Below are 22,744 nucleotides of genomic sequence, written 5' to 3'. Positions count from 1 at the left end.
GATGCCGCAGTTGGGATTTCTGTTTCCCTGCGTCGCCAGAGTTGGAGTTTGGTGGGGGATAGCTTTGATTGCAGGATGCCGCAGTTGGGATTTCTGTTTCCCTGCGTCGCCAGACTTGGAGTGTGGTGGGGGATAGCTTTGATTGCAGGATGCCGCAGTTGGGATTTCTGTTTCCCTGCGTCGCCAGACTTGGAGTTTGGTGGGGATAGCTTTGATTGCAGGATGCCGCAGTTGGGATTTCTGTTTCCCTGCGTCGCCAGAGTTGGAGTGTGGTGGGGGATAGCTTTGATTGCAGGAATGCCGCAGTTGGGATTTCTGTTTCCCTGCGTCGCCAGAGTTGGAGTGTGGTGGGGGATAGCTTTGATTGCAGGATGCCGCAGTTGGGATTTCTGTTTCCCTGCGTCGCCAGACTTGGAGTTTGGTGGGGATAGCTTTGATTGCAGGATGCCGCAGTTGGGATTTCTGTTTCCCTGCGTCGCCAGAGTTGGAGTTTGGTGGGGGATAGCTTTGATTGCAGGATGCCGCAGTTGGGATTTCTGTTTCCCTGCGTCGCCAGAGCTTGGAGTGTGGTGGGGGATAGATTTGATTGGCAGGATGCCGCAGTTGGGATTTCTGTTTCCCTGCGTCGCCAGAGTTGGAGTGTGGTGGGGATAGCTTTGATTGCAGGATGCCGCAGTTGGGATTTCTGTTTCCCTGCGTCGCCAGAGTTGGAGTTTGGTGGGGATAGCTTTGATTGCAGGATGCCGCAGTTGGGATTTCTGTTTCCCTGCGTCGCCAGAGTTGGAGTTTGGTGGGGGATAGATTTGATTGCAGGATGCCGCAGTTGGGATTTCTGTTTCCCTGCGTCGCCAGAGTTGGAGTTTGGTGGGGATAGATTTGATTGCAGGATGCCGCAGTTGGGATTTCTGTTTCCCTGCGTCGCCAGAGTTGGAGTTTGGTGGGGGATAGCTTTGATTGCAGGATGCCGCAGTTGGGATTTCTGTTTCCCTGCGTCGCCAGAGTTGGAGTTTGGTGGGGATAGCTTTGATTGCAGGATGCCGCAGTTGGGATTTCTGTTTCCCTGCGTCGCCAGAGTTGGAGTTTGGTGGGGGATAGCTTTGATTGCAGGATGCCGCAGTTGGGATTTCTGTTTCCCTGCGTCGCCAGAGTTGGAGTGTGGTGGGGGATAGCTTTGATTGCAGGATGCCGCAGTTGGGATTTCTGTTTCCCTGCGTCGCCAGAGTTGGAGTTTGGTGGGGGATAGCTTTGATTGCAGGATGCCGCAGTTGGGATTTCTGTTTCCCTGCGTCGCCAGAGCTTGGAGTGTGGTGGGGATAGGATTTGATTGCAGGATGCCGCAGTTGGGATTTCTGTTTCCCTGCGTCGCCAGAGTTGGAGTGTGGTGGGGGATAGCTTTGATTGCAGGATGCCGCAGTTGGGATTTCTGTTTCCCTGCGTCGCCAGAGTTGGAGTTTGGTGGGGGATAGCTTTGATTGCAGGATGCCGCAGTTGGGATTTCTGTTTCCCTGCGTCGCCAGAGTTGGAGTTTGGTGGGGATAGCTTTGATTGCAGGATGCCGCAGTTGGGATTTCTGTTTCCCTGCGTCGCCAGAGCTTGGAGTGTGGTGGGGGATAGATTTGATTGCAGGATGCCGCAGTTGGGATTTCTGTTTCCCTGCGTCGCCAGAGTTGGAGTTTGGTGGGGGATAGCTTTGATTGCAGGATGCCGCAGTTGGGATTTCTGTTTCCCTGCGTCGCCAGAGTTGGAGTTTGGTGGGGGATAGCTTTGATTGCAGGATGCCGCAGTTGGGATTTCTGTTTCCCTGCGTCGCCAGAGTTGGAGTTTGGTGGGGATAGATTTGATTGCAGGATGCCGCAGTTGGGATTTCTGTTTCCCTGCGTCGCCAGAGTTGGAGTGTGGTGGGGGATAGATTTGATTGCAGGATGCCGCAGTTGGGATTTCTGTTTCCCTGCGTCGCCAGAGTTGGAGTTTGGTGGGGGATAGCTTTGATTGCAGGATGCCGCAGTTGGGATTTCTGTTTCCCTGCGTCGCCAGACTTGGAGTGTGGTGGGGATAGCTTTGATTGCAGGAATGCCGCAGTTGGGATTTCTGTTTCCCTGCGTCGCCAGAGTTGGAGTGTGGTGGGGGATAGCTTTGATTGCAGGATGCCGCAGTTGGGATTTCTGTTTCCCTGCGTCGCCAGAGTTGGAGTGTGGTGGGGATAGCTTTGATTGCAGGATGCCGCAGTTGGGATTTCTGTTTCCCTGCGTCGCCAGAGTTGGAGTTTGGTGGGGATAGCTTTGATTGCAGGATGCCGCAGTTGGGATTTCTGTTTCCCTGCGTCGCCAGAGTTGGAGTTTGGTGGGGATAGCTTTGATTGCAGGATGCCGCAGTTGGGATTTCTGTTTCCCTGCGTCGCCAGAGTTGGAGTGTGGTGGGGGATAGGATTTGATTGCAGGATGCCGCAGTTGGGATTTCTGTTTCCCTGCGTCGCCAGAGTTGGAGTGTGGTGGGGATAGCTTTGATTGGCAGGATGCCGCAGTTGGGATTTCTGTTTCCCTGCGTCGCCAGAGTTGGAGTGTGGTGGGGGATAGCTTTGATTGCAGGATGCCGCAGTTGGGATTTCTGTTTCCCTGCGTCGCCAGAGTTGGAGTTTGGTGGGGGATAGATTTGATTGCAGGATGCCGCAGTTGGGATTTCTGTTTCCCTGCGTCGCCAGAGTTGGAGTTTGGTGGGGGATAGCTTTGATTGCAGGATGCCGCAGTTGGGATTTCTGTTTCCCTGCGTCGCCAGAGTTGGAGTTTGGTGGGGGATAGCTTTGATTGCAGGATGCCGCAGTTGGGATTTCTGTTTCCCTGCGTCGCCAGACTTGGAGTGTGGTGGGGGATAGATTTGATTGCAGGATGCCGCAGTTGGGATTTCTGTTTCCCTGCGTCGCCAGAGTTGGAGTGTGGTGGGGGATAGCTTTGATTGCAGGATGCCGCAGTTGGGATTTCTGTTTCCCTGCGTCGCCAGACTTGGAGTTTGGTGGGGATAGCTTTGATTGCAGGATGCCGCAGTTGGGATTTCTGTTTCCCTGCGTCGCCAGACTTGGAGTTTGGTGGGATAGCTTTGATTGCAGGATGCCGCAGTTGGGATTTCTGTTTCCCTGCGTCGCCAGAGTTGGAGTTTGGTGGGGATAGCTTTGATTGCAGGAATGCCGCAGTTGGGATTTCTGTTTCCCTGCGTCACTGGACTTGGAGTGTGGTGGGGGATAGGTTTGATTGCAGGAAGCCGCAGTTGGGATTTCTGTTTCCCTGCTTCGCCAGACTTAGGAGTTTGGTGGGGATAGCTTTGATTGCAGGATGCCGCAGTTGGGATTTCTGTTTCCCTGCGTCGCTAGACTTGGAGTTTGGTGGGGATAGCTTTGATTGCAGGATGCCGCAGTTGGGATTTCTGTTTCCCTGCGTCACTGGACTTGGAGTGTGGTGGGGGATAGGTTTGATTGCAGGAAACCGCAGTTGGATTTTCTGTTTCCCTGCATCGCCAGAGTTGGAGTTTGGTGGGGATAGCTTTGATTGCAGGATGCCGCAGTTGGGATTTCTTTTTCCCTCCGTCACCAGATGTCGGGGGCAGCCTGGTCTCTCCTTCTAGCAGCAAGGACGTGCTCAACTTGGCGCCTCGTAATTTGCATAAGCTGTAAGCAAACTGTTACACCCCTGGGGCTAAGGACGATTTCTTCCAGGAGGGCTGGTTTCGTAACTAGAGATAAGCACGTGCTATAGAAACAGGAGTAGAAGTCGTTAAGGAGAAGAATGCTGTGAGCTAGCAGAAAATTAACTGCAGAAAAAGTCAAGCTGACCTTAGACGTTAGCCAATCATGAGCTCAATTTTTGTAATATGTATTAGGTGATTAACCATTGTGCCAATCAGCTTAAAACACGTGTCTCTCTTTGTCTGTTTGGAATATAAAATCGGTTGTTGTGTTCAATAAAGTAGATCCTAACTTGCATCGAGCTGGGTCTCCGTCTCTCAATCGCGGCAAATTGGTGACCCCGACGTGATTCGGGATTAAGAACCACCTATCTGCGTGGCATGCTGCGAGTCCCACAGAACTTTGAATGAGCTGCTGAAAGGAAGCAGGAGCCGGCATTAAGAATCCCTCCGGAGTTGTGAGGTGAGCTGTGGGAGACATGGGAAGTCAGGTGTCTTCCCCAGAGAGGGACGTGTACGAACTTATGAAAGCCCTTCTTGAAAAATATGAAAAGAATCTCTCTGGGCAAGATCTTAAGGTTATGCTCAAGTGGGTACAAGTGAAAATCCCCACTGTAACTGCTTCCAGTATATTAACGACTGAGCTTTGGGATGACGTGGGGGTTAAGCTGTGGGACGCGGCTACAACAGGGAATGCTGAAGCACAGCGCATGCTCCCGTGGTGGAGGACTATCTTTGAAACTCTGAAGGCTCAGGAGACCGTTAAGAATAAAGACACTAAAGACAGGAAAGGTCCCCCGGTCGATAAGAAGACCTCGGAGCCTCTTGAGGTGGGTGCCGCCAAGTACCCCCCAGAGGATGATCCTTTTGATCCAGGACCAGTGGACCCAGAGGAGGAGCCAGATCTCTACCCTCCCGATCCCCAGGACGTATGGGCAAATATTAAACGACAAGCTCTGAAAGAGGGGGACTTGCAACTTGCGAAAAAAATAGTCGCTCCTGTTATCTATCAGGGGAGGGGGGCTCAATGGGAGGCATTATCCTTCCCTGTGGTGAAGGAGTTGCGCCGTACTGTTACCGAGCATGGCCTCTCTTCCCCATATTTCACGAGTTTGTTATCTTCTGTCTTAGATACTTATGTCATGACTCCGCATGATCTCAAATCTCTCGCACAGTTGCTGTTAACCCCCACACAGTATTCGCTATGGGAGTCGCAATGGGGGAGGGGACTCCAAACGCATTTTTAGGAGGGGCATGTAGCCTCTGTTAAGCCCTTTGTGCTACCTGTGCCTATGATCTTATGGGGACGTGATGCACTGTCACAATGGGGAATGGCTATTCAAACGCATTTTTAGGAGGGGCCATTGAGGTGCGCGACACCCTGAGATTAACCTGGAAAACTAATACCCCTGTCTGGGTGGATCAATGGCCCCTGCCGCTAGAAAAGCTTCGCGCCCTGGAAGAATTAGTTGATGAACAGTTATCCAAAAGACATGTTGTGCCCTCTGTAAGCCCCTGGAATTCACCTGTTTTTGTGATTAAAAAACAAACTGGCAAGTGGCGCTTGCTCCATGACCTCAGAAAAATTAATGACGCTATGGAAGACATGGGAGCCCTGCAACCAGGGCTCCCTTCTCCCACAATGATCCCCCGGGACTGGTCTCTGACAGTCATTGACCTCAAGGACTGCTTTTTTAATATCCCTTTGCATCCAGAAGATTCTCCTAAATTTGCTTTTTCAGTTCCAAGCGTCAACATGCAAGCTCCATTGCAGAGATATCAGTGGGTTGTGCTACCACAAGGAATGAAAAACAGTCCCACAATATGCCAATGGTATGTAGCCAAGGTCCTTAGCCCTGTTAGAACAAAGATGCCCTGCGTTTTATTGTACCATTATATGGATGATATTCTAGTGGCAGCACAACATCACGAAGTCATGGAGGAAGCTGTAGCCCTTGTCATAACTGCTGTTAATTCAGCAGGTCTTTGTGTTGCGCCGGAAAAGGTTCAGAAAATACCACCATGGAAATATCTAGGCTGGCGCATACGGGCTCAAACTATAGTCCCACAGCCTTTACTAATTCAAGCAGATGTGAGGACTTTGCATGATGTGCAGAAGTTGTTGGGAACAATTAATTGGGTCCGACCTTTGCTAGGAATTTCCAATGCAGATTTAAGTCCTTTATTCGACCTGCTTAAGGGGAGCACAGACTTATGTTCCCCTCGCGCTCTCAACCCTGCAGCTGTTGATTCCTTACAAAAAGTTGCTACAGCTATTACCTTAAGACAGGCACATCGATATGCCCCTGAGTTACCTTTCCTTTGAATCATTTTGAATCCTGCTCGACAGCCTCATGCCTTGATATTTCAATGGGACTTGCAGGAGTCTGACCCGTTGCTTATCATTGAATGGGTATTTTTACCGAATCAACCCACGAAAACCATCTCAACACAGCATGAAATGTTTGCATCCTTGATTGTCCGTGCCAGGCGGCGCTTGTTAATGTTGTCTGGAATGGACTTCACTTGTATTTATTTGCCTATGGTCAGTGATTATTTGCAGTGGCTTCACCAACAATCGGAAGCCTTCAGTATAGCGATAGCTGGTTATACAGGCCAGCTCACTTCTCACCCACCTTCTCATCAATTGTTTAATGCTAATTTCCAGCTTGTACCTAGACCAAAGAGGAGTGACCAGCCGTTGCAAGCTCTTACTGTTTTTACAGATGGATCTGGGAAGTCCCACAAATCTGTTATCCTCTGGTGGGACGACCAGCGCAAACAATGGGAATCGGATATAAAGACAGTGCCGGGTTCCCCCCAAATCGTGGAACTGACTGCCGTCGTCCGAGCCTTTAGAAAATGGTCTACACCGCTTAATATCATCACTGATTTCAGCTTATGTTGCAGGGATTGTTGAACGAGCTGAGGCGTCTGTGTTACGAAATGTCTCACATTTTGCATTATTTGCTTTGTTACAGGAACTTATTTTTCTTTTAGATTCTCGCATTCATTCCTATTTCATTATGCATGTCAGATCTCACACTTCCTTACCTGGCTTTATAGCGGAAGGGAACCGGCAAGCTGACCTGCTTACATTACCGGTACAGGTACTGCCAGACCGCATAGCACAAGCAAAACTCAGCCACGCTTTCTTTCACCAAAATGCTGGTGGGCTTAAGCGACAATTTGGCCTTACTACTCAGCAGGCAACCAGTATAGTTGCTGTGTGTCCCGATTGTCAAAGGCACTCATTTCCTACAATAGCAGGAGGAGTTAATCCTAGAGGATTGCAAAGTTTGCAACTTTGGCAAACCGACGTCACTCATTTTTCGGAGTTTGGTCACTTAAAATATATTCACTCCTCTATTGATACCTTTTCTGGGGCATTATTTGCCTCTTGTCATACTGGCGAAAAGGCGCGCGATGTTCAACGACATCTGCTGCGTGCTTTTGCCACTTTAGGCATACCTTCTCAAATTAAAACTGACAATGGCCCTGCATATATTTCAACTGCAATTAAAAAGTTTTTGAGTTCTTGGGGGATCAACCACATTACGGGTATCCCTCATTCCCCCACGGGCCAATCCTTAATTGAACGCTCTCATCAGTCTCTGAAACGCTTATTGCAACAACAAAAAGGGGGAATAGGGACCGTTACCCCCGAGGAACGCCTTCAGAAAGCTTTATATGTTTTTAATTTTCTGAATTGTTCTTTGATAGACAGTAAGCCTATCAGGATGGTTGAGAAGCCTTGTAAAAATGATTGTGTATGCTTTAGTCGTTTTTATTCTTTTGTTACTTTGTTTACCCTGTTTTTTGCAGTGTGTGCAGAACCTGATAGCCAGTTCAGTGAAAAGGGTCCTTATTGTGCAACAAGAAGGGGGAGATGTCGGGGGCAGCCTGGTCTCTCCTTCTAGCAGCAAGGACGTGCTCAACTTGGCGCCTCGTAATTTGCATAAGCTGTAAGCAAACTGTTACACCCCTGGGGCTAAGGACGATTTCTTCCAGGAGGGCTGGTTTCGTAACTAGAGATAAGCACGTGCTATAGAAACAGGAGTAGAAGTCGTTAAGGAGAAGAATGCTGTGAGCTAGCAGAAAATTAACTGCAGAAAAAGTCAAGCTGACCTTAGACGTTAGCCAATCATGAGCTCAATTTTTGTAATATGTATTAGGTGATTAACCATTGTGCCAATCAGCTTAAAACACGTGTCTCTCTTTGTCTGTTTGGAATATAAAATCGGTTGTTGTGTTCAATAAAGTAGATCCTAACTTGCATCGAGCTGGGTCTCCGTCTCTCAATCGCGGCAACCAGACTTGGAGTGTGGTGGGGGATAGCTTTGATTGCAGGAAGCCGCAGTTGGGATTTCTGTTTCCCTGCGTCGCCAGAGTTGGAGTTTGGTGGGGATAGCTTTGATTGCAGGACTGCCGCAGTTGGGATTTGTGTTTCCCTGCGTCGCCAGACTTGGAGTTTGGTGGGGATAGCTTTGATTGCAGGATGCCGCAGTTGGGATTTCTGTTTCCCTGCGTCGCCAGAGTTGGAGTGTGGTGGGGATAGCTTTGATTGCAGGATGCCGCAGTTGGATTTGTGTTTCCCTGCGTCGCCAGAGTTGGAGTTTGGTGGGGATAGCTTTGATTGCAGGATGCCGCAGTTGGGATTTGTGTTTCCCTGCGTCGCCAGACTTGGAGTGTGGTGGGGGATAGCTTTGATTGCAGGATGCCGCAGTTGGGATTTCTGTTTCCCTGCGTCGCCAGAGTTGGAGTTTGGTGGGGATAGCTTTGATTGCAGGATGCCGCAGTTGGGATTTCGTGTTTCCCTGCGTCGCCAGACTTGGAGTTGTGGTGGGGATAGGCTTTGATTGCAGGATGCCGCAGTTGGGATTTCTGTTTCCCTGCGTCGCCAGAGTTGGAGTTTGGTGGGGGATAGATTTGATTGGCAGGATGCCGCAGTTGGGATTTCTGTTTCCCTGCGTCGCCAGAGTTGGAGTTTGGTGGGGATAGCTTTGATTGCAGGATGCCGCAGTTGGGATTTCTGTTTCCCTGCGTCGCCAGACTTGGAGTGTGGTGGGGATAGGATTTGATTGGAGGATGCCGCAGTTGGGATTTCTGTTTCCCTGCGTCGCCAGACTTGGAGTGTGGTGGGGGATAGGATTTGATTGGAGGATGCCGCAGTTGGGATTTCTGTTTCCTCTGCGTCGCCAGACGTTGGAGTGTGGTGGGGGATAGCTTTGATTGCAGGATGCCGCAGTTGGGATTTCTGTTTCCTCTGCGTCGCCAGACTTGGAGTGTGGTGGGGGATGGATTTGATTGGAGGATGCCGCAGTTGGGATTTCTGTTTCCCTGCGTCGCCAGACTTGGAGTGTGGTGGGGGATAGCTTTGATTGCAGGATGCCGCAGTTGGGATTTCTGTTTCCCTGCGTCGCCAGAGTTGGAGTTTGGTGGGGATAGCTTTGATTGCAGGATGCCGCAGTTGGGATTTCTGTTTCCCTGCGTCGCCAGAGTTGGAGTTTGGTGGGGGATAGCTTTGATTGCAGGATGCCGCAGTTGGGATTTCTGTTTCCCTGCGTCGCCAGAGTTGGAGTGTGGTGGGGATAGATTTGATTGCAGGATGCCGCAGTTGGGATTTCTGTTTCCCTGCGTCGCCAGAGTTGGAGTTTGGTGGGGGATAGCTTTGATTGCAGGATGCCGCAGTTGGGATTTCTGTTTCCCTGCGTCGCCAGAGTTGGAGTGTGGTGGGGGATAGATTTGATTGCAGGATGCCGCAGTTGGGATTTCTGTTTCCCTGCGTCGCCAGAGTTGGAGTTTGGTGGGGATAGCTTTGATTGCAGGATGCCGCAGTTGGGATTTCTGTTTCCCTGCGTCGCCAGACTTGGAGTGTGGTGGGGGATAGGATTTGATTGCAGGATGCCGCAGTTGGGATTTCTGTTTCCCTGCGTCGCCAGAGTTGGAGTTTGGTGGGGATAGCTTTGATTGCAGGATGCCGCAGTTGGGATTTCTGTTTCCCTGCGTCGCCAGACTTGGAGTTTGGTGGGGATAGCTTTGATTGCAGGATGCCGCAGTTGGGATTTCTGTTTCCCTGCGTCGCCAGACGTTGGAGTTTGGTGGGGATAGCTTTGATTGCAGGATGCCGCAGTTGGGATTTCTGTTTCCCTGCGTCGCCAGGACTTGGAGTTTGGTGGGGATAGCTTTGATTGCAGGATGCCGCAGTTGGGATTTCTGTTTCCCTGCGTCGCCAGAGTTGGAGTTTGGTGGGGATAGCTTTGATTGCAGGATGCCGCAGTTGGGATTTCTGTTTCCCTGCGTCGCCAGAGTTGGAGTTTGGTGGGGATAGCTTTGATTGCAGGATGCCGCAGTTGGGATTTCTGTTTCCCTGCGTCGCCAGACTTGGAGTTTGGTGGGGGATAGCTTTGATTGCAGGATGCCGCAGTTGGGATTTCTGTTTCCCTGCGTCGCCAGACTTGGAGTGTGGTGGGGGATAGATGTGATTGGAGGATGCCGCAGTTGGGATTTCTGTTTCCCTGCTTCGCCAGAGTTGGAGTTTGGTGGGGGATAGCTTTGATTGCAGGATGCCGCAGTTGGGATTTCTGTTTCCCTGCGTCGCCAGAGTTGGAGTTTGGTGGGGGATAGATGTGATTGGAGGATGCCGCAGTTGGGATTTCTGTTTCCCTGCGTCGCCAGAGTTGGAGTGTGGTGGGGGATAGCTTTGATTTCAGGATGCTGCAGTTGGGATTTCTGTTTCCCTGCGTCGCCAGAGTTGGATTTTGGTGGGGGATAGCTTTGATTGCAGGAATGCCGCAGTTGGGATTTCTGTTTCCCTGCGTCGCCAGACTTGGAGTGTGGTGGGGGATGGATTTGATTGGCAGGATGCCGCAGTTGGGATTTCTGTTTCCCTGCGTCGCCAGAGTTCAGAGTTTGGTGGGGATAGCTTTGATTGCAGGATGCCGCAGTTGGGATTTCTGTTTCCCTGCGTCGCCTAGACTTGGAGTTTGGTGGGGATAGCTTTGATTGCAGGATGCCGCAGTTGGGATTTCTGTTTCCCTGCGTCGCCAGACTTGGAGTTTGGTGGGGATAGCTTTGATTGCAGGATGCCGCAGTTGGGATTTCTGTTTCCCTGCGTCGCCAGAGTTGGAGTTTGGTGGGGATAGCTTTGATTGCAGGAATGCCGCAGTTGGGATTTCTGTTTCCCTGCGTCACTGGACTTGGAGTGTGGTGGGGGATAGGTTTGATTGCAGGAAGCCGCAGTTGGATTTTCTGTTTCCCTGCATCGCCAGACTTAGGAGTTTGGTGGGGATAGCTTTGATTGCAGGATGCCGCAGTTGGGATTTCTGTTTCCCTGCGTCGCTAGACTTGGAGTTTGGTGGGGATAGCTTTGATTGCAGGATGCCGCAGTTGGGATTTCTGTTTCCCTGCGTCACTGGACTTGGAGTGTGGTGGGGGATAGGTTTGATTGCAGGAAACCGCAGTTGGATTTTCTGTTTCCCTGCATCGCCAGAGTTGGAGTTTGGTGGGGATAGCTTTGATTGCAGGATGCCGCAGTTGGGATTTCTTTTTCCCTCCGTCACCAGATGTCGGGGGCAGCCTGGTCTCTCCTTCTAGCAGCAAGGACGTGCTCAACTTGGCGCCTCGTAATTTGCATAAGCTGTAAGCAAACTGTTACACCCCTGGGGCTAAGGACGATTTCTTCCAGGAGGGCTGGTTTCGTAACTAGAGATAAGCACGTGCTATAGAAACAGGAGTAGAAGTCGTTAAGGAGAAGAATGCTGTGAGCTAGCAGAAAATTAACTGCAGAAAAAGTCAAGCTGACCTTAGACGTTAGCCAATCATGAGCTCAATTTTTGTAATATGTATTAGGTGATTAACCATTGTGCCAATCAGCTTAAAACACGTGTCTCTCTTTGTCTGTTTGGAATATAAAATCGGTTGTTGTGTTCAATAAAGTAGATCCTAACTTGCATCGAGCTGGGTCTCCGTCTCTCAATCGCGGCAAATTGGTGACCCCGACGTGATTCGGGATTAAGAACCACCTATCTGCGTGGCATGCTGCGAGTCCCACAGAACTTTGAATGAGCTGCTGAAAGGAAGCAGGAGCCGGCATTAAGAATCCCTCCGGAGTTGTGAGGTGAGCTGTGGGAGACATGGGAAGTCAGGTGTCTTCCCCAGAGAGGGACGTGTACGAACTTATGAAAGCCCTTCTTGAAAAATATGAAAAGAATCTCTCTGGGCAAGATCTTAAGGTTATGCTCAAGTGGGTACAAGTGAAAATCCCCACTGTAACTGCTTCCAGTATATTAACGACTGAGCTTTGGGATGACGTGGGGGTTAAGCTGTGGGACGCGGCTACAACAGGGAATGCTGAAGCACAGCGCATGCTCCCGTGGTGGAGGACTATCTTTGAAACTCTGAAGGCTCAGGAGACCGTTAAGAATAAAGACACTAAAGACAGGAAAGGTCCCCCGGTCGATAAGAAGACCTCGGAGCCTCTTGAGGTGGGTGCCGCCAAGTACCCCCCAGAGGATGATCCTTTTGATCCAGGACCAGTGGACCCAGAGGAGGAGCCAGATCTCTACCCTCCCGATCCCCAGGACGTATGGGCAAATATTAAACGACAAGCTCTGAAAGAGGGGGACTTGCAACTTGCGAAAAAAATAGTCGCTCCTGTTATCTATCAGGGGAGGGGGGCTCAATGGGAGGCATTATCCTTCCCTGTGGTGAAGGAGTTGCGCCGTACTGTTACCGAGCATGGCCTCTCTTCCCCATATTTCACGAGTTTGTTATCTTCTGTCTTAGATACTTATGTCATGACTCCGCATGATCTCAAATCTCTCGCACAGTTGCTGTTAACCCCCACACAGTATTCGCTATGGGAGTCGCAATGGGGGAGGGGACTCCAAACGCATTTTTAGGAGGGGCATGTAGCCTCTGTTAAGCCCTTTGTGCTACCTGTGCCTATGATCTTATGGGGACGTGATGCACTGTCACAATGGGGAATGGCTATTCAAACGCATTTTTAGGAGGGGCCATTGAGGTGCGCGACACCCTGAGATTAACCTGGAAAACTAATACCCCTGTCTGGGTGGATCAATGGCCCCTGCCGCTAGAAAAGCTTCGCGCCCTGGAAGAATTAGTTGATGAACAGTTATCCAAAAGACATGTTGTGCCCTCTGTAAGCCCCTGGAATTCACCTGTTTTTGTGATTAAAAAACAAACTGGCAAGTGGCGCTTGCTCCATGACCTCAGAAAAATTAATGACGCTATGGAAGACATGGGAGCCCTGCAACCAGGGCTCCCTTCTCCCACAATGATCCCCCGGGACTGGTCTCTGACAGTCATTGACCTCAAGGACTGCTTTTTTAATATCCCTTTGCATCCAGAAGATTCTCCTAAATTTGCTTTTTCAGTTCCAAGCGTCAACATGCAAGCTCCATTGCAGAGATATCAGTGGGTTGTGCTACCACAAGGAATGAAAAACAGTCCCACAATATGCCAATGGTATGTAGCCAAGGTCCTTAGCCCTGTTAGAACAAAGATGCCCTGCGTTTTATTGTACCATTATATGGATGATATTCTAGTGGCAGCACAACATCACGAAGTCATGGAGGAAGCTGTAGCCCTTGTCATAACTGCTGTTAATTCAGCAGGTCTTTGTGTTGCGCCGGAAAAGGTTCAGAAAATACCACCATGGAAATATCTAGGCTGGCGCATACGGGCTCAAACTATAGTCCCACAGCCTTTACTAATTCAAGCAGATGTGAGGACTTTGCATGATGTGCAGAAGTTGTTGGGAACAATTAATTGGGTCCGACCTTTGCTAGGAATTTCCAATGCAGATTTAAGTCCTTTATTCGACCTGCTTAAGGGGAGCACAGACTTATGTTCCCCTCGCGCTCTCAACCCTGCAGCTGTTGATTCCTTACAAAAAGTTGCTACAGCTATTACCTTAAGACAGGCACATCGATATGCCCCTGAGTTACCTTTCCTTTGAATCATTTTGAATCCTGCTCGACAGCCTCATGCCTTGATATTTCAATGGGACTTGCAGGAGTCTGACCCGTTGCTTATCATTGAATGGGTATTTTTACCGAATCAACCCACGAAAACCATCTCAACACAGCATGAAATGTTTGCATCCTTGATTGTCCGTGCCAGGCGGCGCTTGTTAATGTTGTCTGGAATGGACTTCACTTGTATTTATTTGCCTATGGTCAGTGATTATTTGCAGTGGCTTCACCAACAATCGGAAGCCTTCAGTATAGCGATAGCTGGTTATACAGGCCAGCTCACTTCTCACCCACCTTCTCATCAATTGTTTAATGCTAATTTCCAGCTTGTACCTAGACCAAAGAGGAGTGACCAGCCGTTGCAAGCTCTTACTGTTTTTACAGATGGATCTGGGAAGTCCCACAAATCTGTTATCCTCTGGTGGGACGACCAGCGCAAACAATGGGAATCGGATATAAAGACAGTGCCGGGTTCCCCCCAAATCGTGGAACTGACTGCCGTCGTCCGAGCCTTTAGAAAATGGTCTACACCGCTTAATATCATCACTGATTTCAGCTTATGTTGCAGGGATTGTTGAACGAGCTGAGGCGTCTGTGTTACGAAATGTCTCACATTTTGCATTATTTGCTTTGTTACAGGAACTTATTTTTCTTTTAGATTCTCGCATTCATTCCTATTTCATTATGCATGTCAGATCTCACACTTCCTTACCTGGCTTTATAGCGGAAGGGAACCGGCAAGCTGACCTGCTTACATTACCGGTACAGGTACTGCCAGACCGCATAGCACAAGCAAAACTCAGCCACGCTTTCTTTCACCAAAATGCTGGTGGGCTTAAGCGACAATTTGGCCTTACTACTCAGCAGGCAACCAGTATAGTTGCTGTGTGTCCCGATTGTCAAAGGCACTCATTTCCTACAATAGCAGGAGGAGTTAATCCTAGAGGATTGCAAAGTTTGCAACTTTGGCAAACCGACGTCACTCATTTTTCGGAGTTTGGTCACTTAAAATATATTCACTCCTCTATTGATACCTTTTCTGGGGCATTATTTGCCTCTTGTCATACTGGCGAAAAGGCGCGCGATGTTCAACGACATCTGCTGCGTGCTTTTGCCACTTTAGGCATACCTTCTCAAATTAAAACTGACAATGGCCCTGCATATATTTCAACTGCAATTAAAAAGTTTTTGAGTTCTTGGGGGATCAACCACATTACGGGTATCCCTCATTCCCCCACGGGCCAATCCTTAATTGAACGCTCTCATCAGTCTCTGAAACGCTTATTGCAACAACAAAAAGGGGGAATAGGGACCGTTACCCCCGAGGAACGCCTTCAGAAAGCTTTATATGTTTTTAATTTTCTGAATTGTTCTTTGATAGACAGTAAGCCTATCAGGATGGTTGAGAAGCCTTGTAAAAATGATTGTGTATGCTTTAGTCGTTTTTATTCTTTTGTTACTTTGTTTACCCTGTTTTTTGCAGTGTGTGCAGAACCTGATAGCCAGTTCAGTGAAAAGGGTCCTTATTGTGCAACAAGAAGGGGGAGATGTCGGGGGCAGCCTGGTCTCTCCTTCTAGCAGCAAGGACGTGCTCAACTTGGCGCCTCGTAATTTGCATAAGCTGTAAGCAAACTGTTACACCCCTGGGGCTAAGGACGATTTCTTCCAGGAGGGCTGGTTTCGTAACTAGAGATAAGCACGTGCTATAGAAACAGGAGTAGAAGTCGTTAAGGAGAAGAATGCTGTGAGCTAGCAGAAAATTAACTGCAGAAAAAGTCAAGCTGACCTTAGACGTTAGCCAATCATGAGCTCAATTTTTGTAATATGTATTAGGTGATTAACCATTGTGCCAATCAGCTTAAAACACGTGTCTCTCTTTGTCTGTTTGGAATATAAAATCGGTTGTTGTGTTCAATAAAGTAGATCCTAACTTGCATCGAGCTGGGTCTCCGTCTCTCAATCGCGGCAACCAGACTTGGAGTGTGGTGGGGGATAGCTTTGATTGCAGGAAGCCGCAGTTGGGATTTCTGTTTCCCTGCGTCGCCAGAGTTGGAGTTTGGTGGGGATAGCTTTGATTGCAGGACGCCGCAGTTGGGATTTGTGTTTCACTGCGTCGCCAGACTTGGATTTTGGTGGGGATAGCTTTGATTGCAGGATGCCGCAGTTGGGATTTCTGTTTCCCTGCGTCGCCAGAGTTGGAGTTTGGTGGGGATAGCTTTGATTGCAGGATGCCGCAGTTGGGATTTGTGTTTCCCTGCGTCGCCAGACTTGGAGTGTGGTGGGGGATGGATTTCATTGCAGGATGCCGCAGTTGGGATTTCTGTTTCCCTGCGACGCCAGAGTTGGAGTTTGGTGGGGATAGCTTTGATTGCAGGAATGCCGCAGTTGGGATTTGTGTTTCCCTGCGTCGCCAGACTTGGAGTGTGATGGGGGATGGATTTGATTGCAGGATGCCGCAGTTGGGATTTCTGTTTCCCTGCGTCGCTAGACTTGGAGTTTGGTGGGGATAGCTTTGATTGGAGGATGCCGCAGTTGGGATTTCTGTTTCCCTGCGTCGCCAGACTTGGAGTTTGGTGGGGATAGCTTTGATTGCAGGATGCCGCAGTTGGGATTTCTGTTTCCCTGCGTCGCCAGACTTGGAGTGTGGTGGGGGATGGATTTGATTGCAGGATGCCGCAGTTGGGATTTCTGTTTCCCTGCGTCGCCAGACTTGGAGTGTGGTGGGGGATAGATTTGATTGCAGGATGCCGCAGTTGGGATTTGTGTTTCCCTGCGTCGCCAGACTTGGAGTGTGGTGGGGGATAGCTTTGATTGCAGGATGCCGCAGTTGGGATTTCTGTTTCCCTGCGTCGCCAGAGTTGGAGTTTGGTGGGGATAGCTTTGATTGCAGGATGCCGCAGTTGGGATTTCTGTTTCCCTGCGTCGCCAGAGTTGGAGTTTGGTGGGGGATAGCTTTGATTGCAGGATGCCGCAGTTGGGATTTCTGTTTCCCTGCGTCGCCAGAGTTGGAGTGTGGTGGGGATAGGATTTGATTGCAGGATGCCGCAGTTGGGATTTCTGTTTCCCTGCGTCGCCAGAGTTGGAGTGTGGTGGGGGATAGCTTTGATTGCAGGAATGCCGCAGTTGGGATTTCTGTTTCCCTGCGTCGCCAGACTTGGAGTGTGGTGGGGATAGCTTTGATTGCAGGAATGCCGCAGTTGGGATTTCTGTTTCCCTGCGTCGCCAGACTTGGAGTGTGGTGGGGGATAGATTTGATTGGAGGATGCCGCAGTTGGGATTTCTGTTTCCCTGCGTCGCCAGAGTTGGAGTTTGGTGGGGATAGCTTTGATTGCAGGAATGCCGCAGTTGGGATTTCTGTTTCCCTGCGTCGCCAGACTTGGAGTGTGGTGGGGGATAGCTTTGATTGCAGGAATGCCGCAGTTGGGATTTCTGTTTCCCTGCGTCGCCAGACTTGGAGTGTGGTGGGGGATAGCTTTGATTGCAGGATGCCGCAGTTGGGATTTCTGTTTCCCTGCGTCGCCAGAGTTGGAGTTTGGTGGGGGATAGCTTTGATTGCAGGAATCCGCAGTTGGGATTTCTGTTTCCCTGCGTCGCCAGAGTTGGAGTTTGGTGGGGATAGCTTTGATTGCAGGATGCCGCAGTTGGGATTTCTGTTTCCCTGCCGTCACCAGACTTGGAGTGTGGTGGGGGATAGCATTGATTGCAGGATGCCGCAGTTGGGATTTCTGTTTCCCTGCATCGCCTAGGTTCAGAGTTTGGTGGGGATAGCTTTGATTGCAGGATGCCGCAGTTGGGATTTCTGTTTCCCTGCGTCGCCAGACTTGGAGTGTGGTGGGGGATAGGCTTTGATTGCAGGATGCTGCCGTTGGGATTTCTGTTTCCCTGCGTCGCCAGACTTGGAGTGTGGTGGGGATAGCTTTGATTGCAGGAAGCCGCCGTTGGGATTTCTGTTTCCCTGCGTCGCCGGAGATTGGAGTGTGGTGGGGATAGCTTTGATTGCAGGAAGCCGCAGTTGGGATTTGAGTTTCCCTGCGTCGCCAGACTTGGAGTTTGGTGGGGGATAGATGTGATTGGAGGATGCCGCAGTTGGGATTTCTGTTTCCCTGCATCGCCAGACTTGGAGTTTGGTGGGAATAGCTTTGATTGCAGCATGCCGCAGTTGGGATTTCTGTTTCCCTGCGTCCACTGGACTTGGAGTGTGGTTGGGGATAGGTTTGATTGCAGGAAGCCGCCGTTGGGATTTGTGTTTCCGTGCTTCGCCAGAGTTGGAGTTTGGTGGGGATAGCTTTGATTGCAGGATGCCGCAGTTGGGATTTCTGTTTCCCTGCGTCGTCCAGAGTTGGAGTTTGGTGGGGATAGCTTTGATTGCAGGATGCCGCAGTTGGGATTTCTGTTTCCCTGCTTCACTGGACTTGGAGTGTGGTGGGGGATAGGTTTGATTGCAGGATGCCGCAGTTGGGATTTGTGTTTCCCTGCGTCGCCAGACTTGGATTGTGGCCGCTCACACTGTTGACGGCCGGATGCTGCTGTTGGGTTGTTTGCTGACTTGCGTCACCAGGTTCAGAGCTTGGTGGGGGATAGCTTTGATTGCGGAATGCCGGAGTTGGGATTTCTGTTTCCCTTGCTTCGCCAGGGTTGGAGTGTGGTGGGGGATAGCTTTGATTGCAGGAATGCCGCAGTTGGGATTTCTGTTTCCCTGCGTCGCCAGAGCTTGGAGTTTGGTGGGGGATAGCTTTGATTGCAGGATGCCGCAGTTGGGATTTCTGTTTCCCTGCGTCGCCAGAGTTGGAGTGTGGTGGGGGATAGCTTTGATTGCAGGATGCCGCAGTTGGGATTTCTGTTTCCCTGCGTCGCCAGACTTGGAGTTTGGTGGGGGATAGCTTTGATTGCAGGATGCCGCAGTTGGGATTTCTGTTTCCCTGCGTCGCCAGAGTTGGAGTTTGGTGGGGGATAGCTTTGATTGCAGGATGCCGCAGTTGGGATTTCTGTTTCCCTGCGTCGCCAGAGTTGGAGTGTGGTGGGGGATAGGATTTGATTGGAGGATGCCGCAGTTGGGATTTCTGTTTCCCTCCGTCACCAGACTTGGAGTGTGGTGGGGGATAGCTTTGATTGCAGGATGCCGCAGTTGGGATTTCTGTTTCCCTGCGTCGCCAGGTTCAGAGTTTGGTGGGGATAGCTTTGATTGCAGGATGCCGCAGTTGGGATTTCTGTTTCCCTGCGTCGTCAGGTTCAGAGTTTGGTGGGGGATAGCTTTGATTGCAGGATGCCGCAGTTGGGATTTCTGTTTCCCTGCGTCGCCAGACTTGGAGTGTGGTGGGGATGGATTTGATTGCAGGATGCCGCAGTTGGGATTTCTGTTTCCCTGCGTCGCCAGAGTTGGAGTGTGGTGGGGGATAGCTTTGATTGCAGGATGCCGCAGTTGGGATTTTTGTTTCCCTGCGTCGCCAGAGTTGGAGTGTGGTGGGGGATAGGATTTGATTGCAGGATGCCGCAGTTGGGATTTCTGTTTCCCTGCGTCGCCAGGTTAGAGTTTGGTGGGGGATAGCTTTGATTGCAGGATGCCGCAGTTGGGATTTCTGTTTCCCTGCGTCGCCAGACTTGGAGTGTGGTGGGGGATAGGATTTGATTGCAGGATGCCGCAGTTGGGATTTCTGTTTCCCTGCGTCGCCAGAGTTGGAGTTTGGTGGGGATAGCTTTGATTGCAGGATGCCGCAGTTGGGATTTCTGTTCCCTGCGTCGCCAGACTTGGAGTGTGGTGGGGGATAGCTTTGATTGCAGGAATGCCGCAGTTGGGATTTCTGTTTCCTCTGCGTCGCCAGAGCTTGGAGTGTGGTGGGGGATAGCTTTGATTGCAGGATGCCGCAGTTGGGATTTCTGTTTCCCTGCGTCGCCAGAGTTGGAGTGTGGTGGGGGATAGCTTTGATTGCAGGAAGCCGCAGTTGGGATTTCTGTTTCCCTGCGTCGCCAGAGTTGGAGTTTGGTGGGGGATAGCTTTGATTGCAGGATGCCGCAGTTGGGATTTCTGTTTCCCTGCGTCGCCAGAGATTGGAGTTTGGTGGGGATAGCTTTGATTGCAGGATGCCGCAGTTGGGATTTCTGTTTCCCTGCGTCGCCAGAGTTGGAGTTTGGTGGGGGATAGATTTGATTGCAGGATGCCGCAGTTGGGATTTCTGTTTCCCTGCGTCGCCAGAGTTGGAGTTTGGTGGGGGATAGATTTGATTGGAGGATGCCGCAGTTGGGATTTCTGTTTCCCTGCGTCGCCAGACTTGGAGTTTGGTGGGGGATAGCTTTGATTGCAGGATGCCGCAGTTGGGATTTCTGTTTCCCTGCGTCGCCAGAGTTGGAGTTTGGTGGGGGATAGATGTGATTGGAGGATGCCGCAGTTGGGATTTCTGTTTCCCTGCGTCGCCAGAGTTGGAGTGTGGTGGGGGATGGCTTTGATTGCAGGATGCTGCAGTTGGGATTTCTGTTTCCCTGCGTCGCCAGAGTTGGAGTTTGGTGGGGGATAGCTTTGATTGCAGGATGCCGCAGTTGGGATTTCTGTTTCCCTGCGTCACCAGACTTGGTGTGTGGTGGGGGATGGATTTGATTGGAGGATGCCGCAGTTGGGATTTCTGTTTCCTTGCGTCGCCAGGTTCAGAGTTTGGTGGGGATAGCTTTGATTGCAGGATGCCGCAGTTGGGATTTCTGTTTCCCTGCGTCGCTAGACTTGGAGTTTGGTGGGGATAGCTTTGATTGCAGGATGCCGCAGTTGGGATTTCTGTTTCCCTGCGTCGCCAGACTTGGAGTTTGGTGGGAATAGCTTTGATTGCAGGATGCCGCAGTTGGGATTTCTGTTTCCCTGCGTCGCCAGACTTGGAGTTTGGTGGGGGATAGCTTTGATTGCAGGAAGCCGCAGTTGGGATTTCTGTTTCCCTGCGTCACTGGACTTGGAGTGTGGTGGGGGATAGGTTTGATTGCAGGAAACCGCAGTTGGATTTTCTGCTTCCCTGCATCGCCAGACTAGGAGTTTGGTGGGGATAGCTTTGATTACAGGATGCCGCAGTTGGGATTTCTGTTTCCCTGCGTCGCTAGACTTGGAGTTTGGTGGGGATAGCTTTGATTGCAGGATGCCGCAGTTGGGATTTCTGTTTCCCTGCGTCACTGGACTTGGAGTGTGGTGGGGGATAGGTTTGATTGCAGGAAACCGCAGTTGGATTTTCTGTTTCCCTGCATCGCCAGAGTTGGAGTTTGGTGGGGATAGCTTTGATTGCAGGATGCCGCAGTTGGGATTTCTTTTTCCCTCCGTCACCAGATGTCGGGGGCAGCCTGGTCTCTCCTTCTAGCAGCAAGGACGTGCTCAACTTGGCGCCTCGTAATTTGCATAAGCTGTAAGCAAACTGTTACACCCCTGGGGCTAAGGACGATTTCTTCCAGGAGGGCTGGTTTCGTAACTAGAGATAAGCACGTGCTATAGAAACAGGAGTAGAAGTCGTTAAGGAGAAGAATGCTGTGAGCTAGCAGAAAATTAACTGCAGAAAAAGTCAAGCTGACCTTAGACGTTAGCCAATCATGAGCTCAATTTTTGTAATATGTATTAGGTGATTAACCATTGTGCCAATCAGCTTAAAACACGTGTCTCTCTTTGTCTGTTTGGAATATAAAATCGGTTGTTGTGTTCAATAAAGTAGATCCTAACTTGCATCGAGCTGGGTCTCCGTCTCTCAATCGCGGCAAATTGGTGACCCCGACGTGATTCGGGATTAAGAACCACCTATCTGCGTGGCATGCTGCGAGTCCCACAGAACTTTGAATGAGCTGCTGAAAGGAAGCAGGAGCCGGCATTAAGAATCCCTCCGGAGTTGTGAGGTGAGCTGTGGGAGACATGGGAAGTCAGGTGTCTTCCCCAGAGAGGGACGTGTACGAACTTATGAAAGCCCTTCTTGAAAAATATGAAAAGAATCTCTCTGGGCAAGATCTTAAGGTTATGCTCAAGTGGGTACAAGTGAAAATCCCCACTGTAACTGCTTCCAGTATATTAACGACTGAGCTTTGGGATGACGTGGGGGTTAAGCTGTGGGACGCGGCTACAACAGGGAATGCTGAAGCACAGCGCATGCTCCCGTGGTGGAGGACTATCTTTGAAACTCTGAAGGCTCAGGAGACCGTTAAGAATAAAGACACTAAAGACAGGAAAGGTCCCCCGGTCGATAAGAAGACCTCGGAGCCTCTTGAGGTGGGTGCCGCCAAGTACCCCCCAGAGGATGATCCTTTTGATCCAGGACCAGTGGACCCAGAGGAGGAGCCAGATCTCTACCCTCCCGATCCCCAGGACGTATGGGCAAATATTAAACGACAAGCTCTGAAAGAGGGGGACTTGCAACTTGCGAAAAAAATAGTCGCTCCTGTTATCTATCAGGGGAGGGGGGCTCAATGGGAGGCATTATCCTTCCCTGTGGTGAAGGAGTTGCGCCGTACTGTTACCGAGCATGGCCTCTCTTCCCCATATTTCACGAGTTTGTTATCTTCTGTCTTAGATACTTATGTCATGACTCCGCATGATCTCAAATCTCTCGCACAGTTGCTGTTAACCCCCACACAGTATTCGCTATGGGAGTCGCAATGGGGGAGGGGACTCCAAACGCATTTTTAGGAGGGGCATGTAGCCTCTGTTAAGCCCTTTGTGCTACCTGTGCCTATGATCTTATGGGGACGTGATGCACTGTCACAATGGGGAATGGCTATTCAAACGCATTTTTAGGAGGGGCCATTGAGGTGCGCGACACCCTGAGATTAACCTGGAAAACTAATACCCCTGTCTGGGTGGATCAATGGCCCCTGCCGCTAGAAAAGCTTCGCGCCCTGGAAGAATTAGTTGATGAACAGTTATCCAAAAGACATGTTGTGCCCTCTGTAAGCCCCTGGAATTCACCTGTTTTTGTGATTAAAAAACAAACTGGCAAGTGGCGCTTGCTCCATGACCTCAGAAAAATTAATGACGCTATGGAAGACATGGGAGCCCTGCAACCAGGGCTCCCTTCTCCCACAATGATCCCCCGGGACTGGTCTCTGACAGTCATTGACCTCAAGGACTG

The sequence above is a fragment of the Tyto alba genome, unplaced genomic scaffold (assembly GCF_018691265.1).
Source record: "Tyto alba isolate M040663 unplaced genomic scaffold, T.alba_DEE_v4.0 Super-Scaffold_42, whole genome shotgun sequence".
In the NCBI taxonomy this organism is placed as follows: Eukaryota; Metazoa; Chordata; class Aves; order Strigiformes; family Tytonidae; genus Tyto; species Tyto alba.
This window is presented reverse-complemented; position numbering follows the sequence as displayed.